The 10,195-nt window shown below is 33.6% G+C and overlaps 1 non-coding gene across 1 annotated transcript; it reads right to left on the bottom strand.

Annotated features, from left to right (window-relative positions):
* Nucleotides 1-627: 627 nt before the first annotated feature.
* LOC118144593 (U6 spliceosomal RNA) lies at nt 628-734 on the bottom strand. The gene has a single exon (XR_004729361.3). It is a non-coding gene; the product is annotated as a U6 spliceosomal RNA (small nuclear RNA).
* Nucleotides 735-10,195: the final 9,461 nt, after the last annotated feature.

Genomic DNA, 10,195 nt, shown 5'->3' with positions numbered 1-10,195 from the left:
ATCAAAATTTAATAAGTTAGGAGTACATAATTTGATTCGATAGAGAATCATGTTACATAGATATTGTATAGATTACTGAGATTTTTTATTTTTCTTACAATGGATTCATCTGCTTAACAGTGTTCTGGATTACAATTATTGTGTTATGTCTTATATGGAAGAACAGGCCCAGAATTACTTTATGAGAGATATCTTATTTCTAGAAAGCCCTCTGTTCAGCTATGGAAAGAATTTTGAAGTTTAAGTAGGCCCTTAAATGAACCACGGGTTGTTTTGCCCTTTTTAGGGGTGTGTGTGTGTGTGTGTGTGTGTGTGAGAGAGAGAGAGAGAGAAAGAAAGAGAGAGAGAGAGAGAGAGAATTGCCATTTGCCTTTATGCCACAGGCCAAGTTGAAACATATTTCATAAAAACATTCCAATGATATTTCCTGTTTTAGATATTGAAGAGCTCAATTTGGTGACATTGCCCCCAACATTACACATTATGTCCTCTTTATAGGAATCCTCTGCATTAATTGTTCCTCTATATCAGGTCAAGGAAAAGCAATAGTCTCTTTATGAGGTAAGTTTTTAAAATTAATTTTTAATAGACTACAAACTATAAGCAAATAATTTAGAGTGTGTAGTAAAGTTTTGGGTGTTTTTTTTTCTTTTTCTTGTCATCCTTATGCAGGGGCCATGCTAATTGTCTCTGTATCATTACAGTTTTAGTAAATATGCTGCTGAAGTGAGCATGCAAAGTCATTTTTTTAATGATACCTTTAACATCTACACTAACCAGAATAAAAATAACATTTTATTCCTAGTTTCTAGCAGAGTCCCTGGTGACTAGTATGAAACCATTAAATGCTTTTCTAATAAAATAATAAAAGCAGTTAATCATTGTATTTATTTTATCTAGATAATTATCTTTGTAGTTATAATGCAAATATTCTAAGAAAATTACTTATATTGTTTAAAAACAGCAGGTTGTATTATAACCTGCACTTGAGGTGGCCTGTGAAAATTCACTGTCTGCAGCATTGCGCTTCACCACCTGACCTCTTCCCAAAAAGTCTCAACTTTGTTCAGGTTTCTGTTCTTCTTTGCACTCAGAATTCGAGCCATCCCTGGTAGCAGGAAGTAAATTCTGATTTGTCTAAGCTAGTCATGGAGGTTCCATTCTACCAACCAATAATCTTAAAGTATGGGAATAGTTGTAGTTCTAACCAATTATATGAGAAGAAATATATGTCGGGGAAACATTTGAAAAATATTCTTCACTTTTTAAAATCAACAGACAAAAAGCATTAATCTCTTTTGCTGGTGGTCATTGTTGCCATGTCTGGATATGATGTCTGGAACTCTGGGTAAGCCAAAGAGCCAAGTCAGTAAGTGTGGGGATTGGGGGGAGAGCAGAGATATGGAAAAAAACTAAGTCGTTCATTTTCTTTTCGTGTCACTGGAATAACCAATTCTGAAGTTGTCCTTTCCTGTTATTTTCTGAGCTTCTGAATTAGTGAATTAGTAACTTTTCAAATAAGAACTAAATAAGGCCATTGAAACGGTGGTTTTCTGTTACTTTCAGTCAGAGCATCCTAACTGCCATACTCATCTGACTCCCAACACTTTTTCTTGGAATTTTAAATCAACAAATCTACTTTTTGTATTTTAAACTTGTTAGGTGTGATACTTTTATTTTCCTCTTATTTCACTAAGATTACAGATGCTAGACAACTCTTCTCTCAGATTCACTGGCATTTTGTTAAATTGAATTTCTTTTGCTTGTCTTGAGAAATGTTAATCTGAATAGAAATGCTCTATTTTTAAACATAAACAATTATTAAAGTTACACTTTTAGAATACATAAATGAAAGGAAATATTAGAAATAATGAACACTTTGCCCTGATAAATGTCCCACTATTTTTGATTCATGGTGATTTTTTTTCTTCAGCATATGTTAAAAACAGAGAACATACTAGTCTCATATTTTGGCAAATCTCAAGTAAACACTCTAGATCTGGCAAACTGATTGCAATTGAGATATTCTTTACGAATACCTTTAATTGTACATTTCAAAACTAAGTCCTCCTGGGCCTGAAATTTCTCTCGAGAGAATTTATCATGTAGAAGTTAGTAAAATGGGCAGGCACTTGCATTTTTCCCTATTTCTCATTGTCATATTTGTATGTCTCAGTATTTTGGATTTGAACACCCTGCTGGAATATGTCTTTACTTTTCTGTTTGTGAAATAGCCTCTAGAGGCTATTTCTCTGGAGAAAAAAATAAGCCAAGGGCAATAAATTCTGTTTTTATGTCCTTTCTATTAAGGGAAATCCAGTATACCAAATGTTAAGTAGAGCAAAACCTGAAATAAAAATTTTTATTGGTTTAGTGTAGGGATTTGAGAAAAGAAAAAAAAAACTTATTCACCAGAAAATTCTAAACTGGTAGCATTTTTATTCAATTGTGACATGATTAATTTTTTATCCATGCTAAACTTCTTCTTCCAACAATTTCTATTTGTAAATTCAAATGACTGTCAATAGACTGAAGCATATTTATGTGACCTCCTTTTAATTACCAATTTCACACATAGACAGGCAATTGATGAAAAGCAGAGACAATGACTTTAAATAAAGACAGATTAGAACTTTGTACTTAAGTAACTATGGGAATTACTAATTGAATCAGTAAATAAAAATTTCAATCGCCATTAAGATCTGATGCAATTATTTTCTGTGCAGTTACTGCTATGTGTGTATTTACCTATTACTAAACAAAGTTTCTTTAGAAGTTGGTCAACTAATTTAGTATGAAAACTTGAATATTCTCAGGGAGCCTATGCTATAAAATCCATCAATTATAAATTGTCTCTCCATAAAATTTTAGAATTCCAAAAAATACATTCATAAGAATTTTTAACTATATTTGTTGAAGCTTAAACTTCTGGAGTATACAAATACACTTTTGTTTCACCAACTGTCTTCCAAAAGCAATAATAGTATACACAATGTAAATACATACTCATGGCAAACCATCTGTGTTCAAAATAATTTGGTAATTAATAGTCTAAACAAAGTTACACTAAAGAACTTCTACTGTAGGACTTCTCTGAGTTTTTAAATTGATAATGCTTATTGTACATATCAAGAAGGGGATAACAAAGATAGTATTTTTCATACTTGTTTCATCTTGGAATCCTACTAGCCACATGCAGGCATGTGTGTGTGTGTAGGGGGGCTGTTTTGTTAGGCATCCATCACTGTTTCAAGACATCATATAAGACACAACTTAGGAATATTAGAAAAAGCATCAAGATGAGTGTCTTTAGTTTATTCTCACACCTTTAGGGAACTCCGAGTTGATTAAATAATGATGAAATATGTAAAGTTTACTTAATGCAATACATTTGTACATGGCTGTTTTTATTGATTTAAATATCGCTATAAACTATCACTGTAAAATTTTGTATCAATGTATAGTAAAAATTTTCCTTATTGAACTTATACAAGGTCTTAATCTCATAAATTTAGAAAGCATTTGAGCCATGTTTATATGTTAGCACATTTATTTTAGTGTTTGAAGGAAATAGCTTCTCTTTAGTATACTAAGATGTTTATTAAGTAATGGCTTCATGTAATAAAAAACATTAATGTAATTTGTAAAATTAAATACCTTGCTCATTTACTCCTATATTTCTGGCACTTGTAATCAAACAAACTGTATAGCCCTTACTTACTTCCCCACAATACATCATTTGCTTGTCAAGAGGTATATTTCACCATAAACAAATGTTATTATAAACAAAATACCTTTAATTTATATTTAACAAAATCACTTACTTTCTTTTAATCCCCTTATTTGTGAACTACCCATCTATCTTCTATCTATTTAGCCATCTATCATAATATCTCTGGCTGAGGAGCACCTCTCAATTTTCCGCAAAGGACTAAACCTACTGGAATCATGTTCCTTCTCTCCCAAGAACTTTGGTTTTCTCACCGGGGTTGTAGAATTCACTGGTCTGCCCTTTGGTCTCTTTGGTCTCTTTTCCTGCATGAACACATTTCATTAGTTCGTTAGAAAATGCTTCAAAAAACGTAACTCTTTTTTTTCTTTCTAACCTCAGTTATTTGCTTAATACATTATTGAGACATGATCAGCTATAGCAGCTTTAGAAAAGAGTTAAAAATCATGCTATTTCTCACCAGGTGGCCTGGATTGAAAACTTCACTGTTGTAACCTCTGTGCCTTTTATTGTACACCAAACAATAACTCCTGGATTGGTTTTCTCTTCTGTAAAATTGGAGTCATATTCATGTGGTGGGGCTATGTGGAGCTTGTCAGTGTGTAGACGCCTTGATAAGAATGATGGGGTATTTTCAGAAAGTGACTGGCTCAGAGTGAACCAAGTTAAACCCTTCTCCATGGGGGTTTATGCAGAGGAAGCAGTGGTGAGAGCACTGCCTTCTGGAGCAGAGTCCTGAAATAGACCTCTGTCTAAAGGGAGACCTTTTATTATGAAAAAAATATAGGCTGTGTTATAGACAATTCCAGTCTACAAAATAATAGGATGAGAGAGGAAACTGTTCTTTCTTATTCTTTCTTGGCCCCACTGCCTTCTCTCTTGCTTCTCCTTGTCAAGCCTCCCTATATCTGACTCCAACCTCCTTATTCCTCTGCTTTTACCATAGTACTTTCTCATTATGTTACTACTATTTTACCAGTATATTAAGATATTATTTATTAAAATATTGTGTTTTACATGTTGCCCATGCTAGATGAGCTCTTGTGGCAGCCTCCAAAGGTAAATACTAGGGAGGCTGAACCATAGTGGTGAAGACAAGAAGGTAGTTACCAAAGAGTGACCAAAATTATGTTCTGTGGATATGTTTGTGACATCCCTAGAGTCAAAATGGAACAGTTTGGCCAAGGTATGGAATAAAAGAGAACGTGAAGAAAAAGCAGATTGTGCTATCCTAACATGTCAAAATAAAGTTTATAAGTCAGAGAGTCCAATACATGCACATTAGAATTTATTTAACAAATACTCATTGTATCCTGCCCAATGCTCTTGGTGTTAATTTCATAGTGAGATACTGTCTCTTATTTCTTGGAATGTGTTCTTTAATGAGGGATAAAGACAATAATCACAGAAACAAATGTAACAAATGTAAAAATGGAATTTATAACTGAGATGAGCAAAGAGATATAAGAGATGTAATGAGATCCCATTACACAAAAACTGACCTAGTCAGAGAGGGAGAACAGTTTTGTTTAAACTGAAACCTGTAAGGCAAGCAAGAAAACTAGATAAAGAGAAGTGAACATCACAGGCAAATTAACAGCAGGTACAAAGGCTCTCAGTTTCTCACATTTAAATTTGAAGAGTCACTAAAATGCCTGAGGCCAGATGTCAAGTAGAATTTATTATATAGAGAGAAATAAAATAAAAAATATATAATATGTAAAATATATGTTATACCTGCTACGCCTCCTAGGTGAGCTCACATGGCAAACTCCAGAGGTAAATGCCCGTAAGACTGAACCACAGCAGTAAAGACAAGAAGGCAGTTGCTGAAGAGTAACCAAAATTATGTTTTGTCAGTGCTTGCAACATGCCCGTGTGTGTGTATACACACCTATACATTTAGATAGATAGATAGATAAATAGATAGATAGATAGATTCTAAAGATTTTAAAGAAAAAATAAAAAGTATCAGATGAAACTTCCTCATTTTCTTTACTTAAAACATTCCAAACTACCCACATCTTCACATGTCCTTTTTAATTTTAGAGAACTAACTTCCTGTTTTCTACCTAAGGTGGCTACTGCCACCGCTGCTGTGGGCTCTATTCTGTCTCACCTTTGGAGATCATATAATAAATTTTTTCTATTATTTAATCTTTTTCTCACTGTACCATTCCTATTGTTTCTTAAATTGCTCTATCTTTACATAAAACAAATAACAGCTTATGAAAAATAAACCTTACTTATGGGATTTGAAGAGCTTCCAGGTTGGTGAGCACATCAAGCTTCTGGGAGAGTTCTGTCCAGAGAGGGCAAGGGAGCTCCCAACACCCCATTCTGATACTTTTTATTTTTTTATTTTTTAAATGTAGAAGTCAAGATCAGTTGGTGAGAGTAAGCAAGATAAGGTTATTCTAATATTTGAAAAAATAGTATTAAAGGTTGGAGGTAATTGTAGAGAATGTAGGAGAGAGACAGAATCAGAGAAATGTGGCCACAGTGAGGGCTCATTTTAAGTTGTTGCTTCTCAATTTACAGTGGAATTAATACATTGTCTAATATGACATTTTTCAGTGTTCTTAGGATAATTAGTGCAAGCTTAGAGGAAACAGATGGTTAGGTTCATTCAGAGTAAGGGTTTGGGGAGATGTGTTCAATTAAAAATTAAGAAGAAAGGATTAAGTTTTGCAAGAGGTTGCTGAAATGATGAACCTTAAAATCTAAGGAGGATAAGAAGTGAAGGGACCACTAAAACAGGTGGTCCGTATTTCGTGAAGAATAAAATGTGAATAAGCAAGTTGAAAAGAGAGTAGGCAGTATTTTAAAGTTTATTTTCAGTTTTATATTTGTTGCATATGTTGACAAGAGTCAAAGTATGACGGTGAGACTAGCTAAATCAGAGGAAAAGAAAATTATCCAAGGAGAATAATTTGAAGACTTGGGAGGCCACTGGAGCAGACCTGTCATTCATGGGAACACTTAAGTCACCAGGGTAATAGCTAGATGTCAGATACAGAGGATTTCAGAGGAATTCTGTAAGCCAGGCAATGAAATCCCTAACAAACAGAAGGGAACAACATAATTGGTAAAGATAGTAACACTTACCAATGTAAATGTTGAAAGTGAAGAGAATGCTATAGCTGGGTACCACAAATATCAAAAAAACTTAATTTTCTTAAAAAGATAGAGAAATTATAATTTAGCAGAAGCATTGGTAATGGGAGGAGGGGCAAAGACTGCACACCTCATCCCCAAGATTAGTGAGGATTGAGAACATTAGCAACTTAAGAAGATTCCAGAGAAAATGGGATAGGGTGCATAGAACCAGTTTTACTTGAGTCAAAAAAAAAAACAAAACAAAAACTGAAAGTGCATCTTAAAGACATAGAAATCTTCTAGGAGTTATGGCTTTTCTATAGGTCACAGTTTGAGGTGTCTGATTTGGGGGACCAGATTCAGGTCAATGCAGTATTAGATTTTAGGAATCATAGTGCAGAAAATAATCAATAGAAAAGGGAAAAAGCTTGTAGTCTAAATGTTGACTAATAAAAACTAGAAAGTGGGCATAATGGATTTGGATTGAATAGTTACTGTAAAGAAAGTATCCTGCACACAGCAGCGATGTAAACATCAGCTGATAAAAACTCATAAACTAATAGAGAGGATTAAATATAAATATGTATACAAAATGCCTCATAAAATAGAGAGTAATATGTAGTTATCTATTATTATCGAAATATCCGAATCAAATTTCAGAAAACAATTTAGCCATCAAATATCCTATTCTTTCTCCTTCCAAAGCTATACGCATTATTCTCATGACTACTAGAGTTAGTAACAAGAGTACAGAAGAGCATATGATGGTATAGTACATAACAAGATTTACATTTGATCAGATTCTGTTCTACCTTGATTCTAGATTCTTCATTATGTGGTTTGAATTTTTAAGGTATCTGATTGCCAAATTTCCTTCTTCCAGTTTTTTTAATCCTAATTTTTGCTAATTGTGTATACAGCACCATTTGGCATTTTACTTTGAATACGGAAACAGCAAACCATGTGGTGAGACTATTTTGTGTCAAATTAAGCATGTTCCTAGAGCCATGAATAATATGAAAACATGCATTCAAAGACTTACCTACAGTAGTGACTTTTTAATTCATTATATCTAATATGTATTGTGTGTTAATTTTATCTGTATGCTAGATATTTTACATATATTATTTATTTATTTATTTATTGAGACAGGGTCTCGCTCTGTCACCTAGGCTGAAGTACAATGTCACAATGATGGCTCACTGCAACCTTGAGCTCCTGGGCTTAAGGAATCCTTCCATTTCAGCCTCCTCAGTAGCTTGGACTACTACTATTATTGGAACTATTTTTTTTTTATTTTTGTAGAGATGGGGGTTTTGCTGTGTTGCCCAGGTTGGTCTTAAACTCCTAGCCTCAAACAATCCTCCCACCTCAGCCTATAACAAATGCTGGGATTACAAGTGTGGCCCACAGTGACCTCAGCCACATATATTATTTGTAATCTTCATCAATAGCTACAGAAGCAAGTTTTCTAAATTTCATTTCACCAATGAGACAACTGTGACTTGGAGAAATTATGAAACCTATTCAAGGTCTCCAGTTTATGTAGTGATTGCTCTGAATTCAAACCTGAACCTATCTGATTCCTAGTACATGTTTTTAAATAATATCACGTTGCCTCTAACTCATTGTAATCATCTTTTCTGATGGGATATGATTTGGAGGAATCTAGGTAAAGAAACTAGCTCCTTAAACATTTCCAACAGGTTATTGCAGTTTTGAATTTTCACCAATATAGAGGCAATTATTTGGGTTACCATTGTTATTTTTCTATCAAATGATTTCTTTTTTATTTTTGAGACGGAATCTCACTCTGTCACCAGGCTGGAGTGCAGTGGTTCAATCTTGGCTCACTGCAACCTCTGCCTCTTGGATTCCAACTGTTCTCCTGCCTCAGCCTCCTGAGTAGCTGGGACTACAAGCGTGCACCACCACACCCAACTAAGTTTTGTATTTTTATTAGAGATAGGGTTTCACCATGTTGGCCAGGATGGTCTCGATCTCTTGACCTCTTGATCCACACTCCTTGGTCTCCCAATCAAATAACTTCTATAAAATTTAATATGTAGGCTGAAGTCATCACACTTTAACATAAATTTGTTCATCTGATCTCTTTCTTTTTGAAAACGGTATTTAGAAATCATGAGTGTTTGGGGTAGAAAGATAATTGGGTCAAAAAAACGCAATTTCGAGAGATAGCATTCTTCCCCTGATGGCTGTTACTAGGACAACACAGAATACTGGCTTGTACATAAGGTCTGGATACTGTAGGGCATAGTAACTTAGAATGAAAATCAGAAATTATATGTAAAAATGGCTTATAGACAAAATGATTCTTTATCATTTTGTGCACCATTAGGTTTACTTTACCCATCTTTAAAAAATAGAAACAACATGCACAGACAGGCATAAATTTTCTACTCTGCATACAAAAGGTTATCAAATATTTCAAATAATATTTGATTTTTGATATGTTAAAGATAACAAATGGATTCTCTTTCTCCTATGTTTCAACTAACATATATCTTGCTGAATAATTTTTTGTAATGTGCACATTTTAAATAATTACTTTTTTAATAGGAAATAATTGTTAGTCATCAACAAGTATTAACATCATGAGGCGGGTTTTACTTTTTTTTTTCATTCACTGTCACTCCACATTTATGTATTCCATTTGGGTATGAGCTAACTGACTAAGTATGTGTGCACATAATCCAGATGTTCTCAGGGCCAAATGGGTTATATTAATTTATGAAAAAAAGTAAGATAAATAATTTTAGACATTGTTTTTACTAAATTATACAGAATTGTCATTTATTGTTTCACTACACATTTATGAGATAGTTAATTTGTAGAAATTAAGTATCTTGGTAAATACAATATCTATACTACAATGTTATAAATTATGTGTGTATTTTTGTGTATATATGTATCCACATAAATTATATTACAAAGAAGGGCTATTGCCTTTATCTGTGTTATTGTCCTTTGAATATCAGTAAAAAATCTTACTTCTGCTATAATCACAGAATTTTGTCATGAAATCTGATACATTTGTGTTATACATATTAATATATGTATTAGTTAGTTCTCATGCTGCTAATAAAGACATACCTGAGATTGAGTAATTTTTAAAGAAAAGAGGTTTAATTGACTCACAGTTTCACATGGCTTGGGAGGCCTCAGGAAACGTATAATCATGGCAGAAGGGGAAGCAAACATGTCCTTCTTCACATGACAGTGAGAGAGAGAAATGAGTGCCAAGTGAAGGGGGAAGCCTTTTACAAAACCATTAGATCTCGTGAGAACTCACTCACTATAGAAGCATTAGGATAACTTCCCCATGATTCTATTACCTTCCACCAG

The sequence above is a fragment of the Callithrix jacchus genome, chromosome 9 (genome assembly GCF_049354715.1).
Source record: "Callithrix jacchus isolate 240 chromosome 9, calJac240_pri, whole genome shotgun sequence".
NCBI classification, from domain to species: domain Eukaryota; kingdom Metazoa; phylum Chordata; class Mammalia; order Primates; family Cebidae; genus Callithrix; species Callithrix jacchus.
This window is presented reverse-complemented; position numbering and strand designations above follow the sequence as displayed.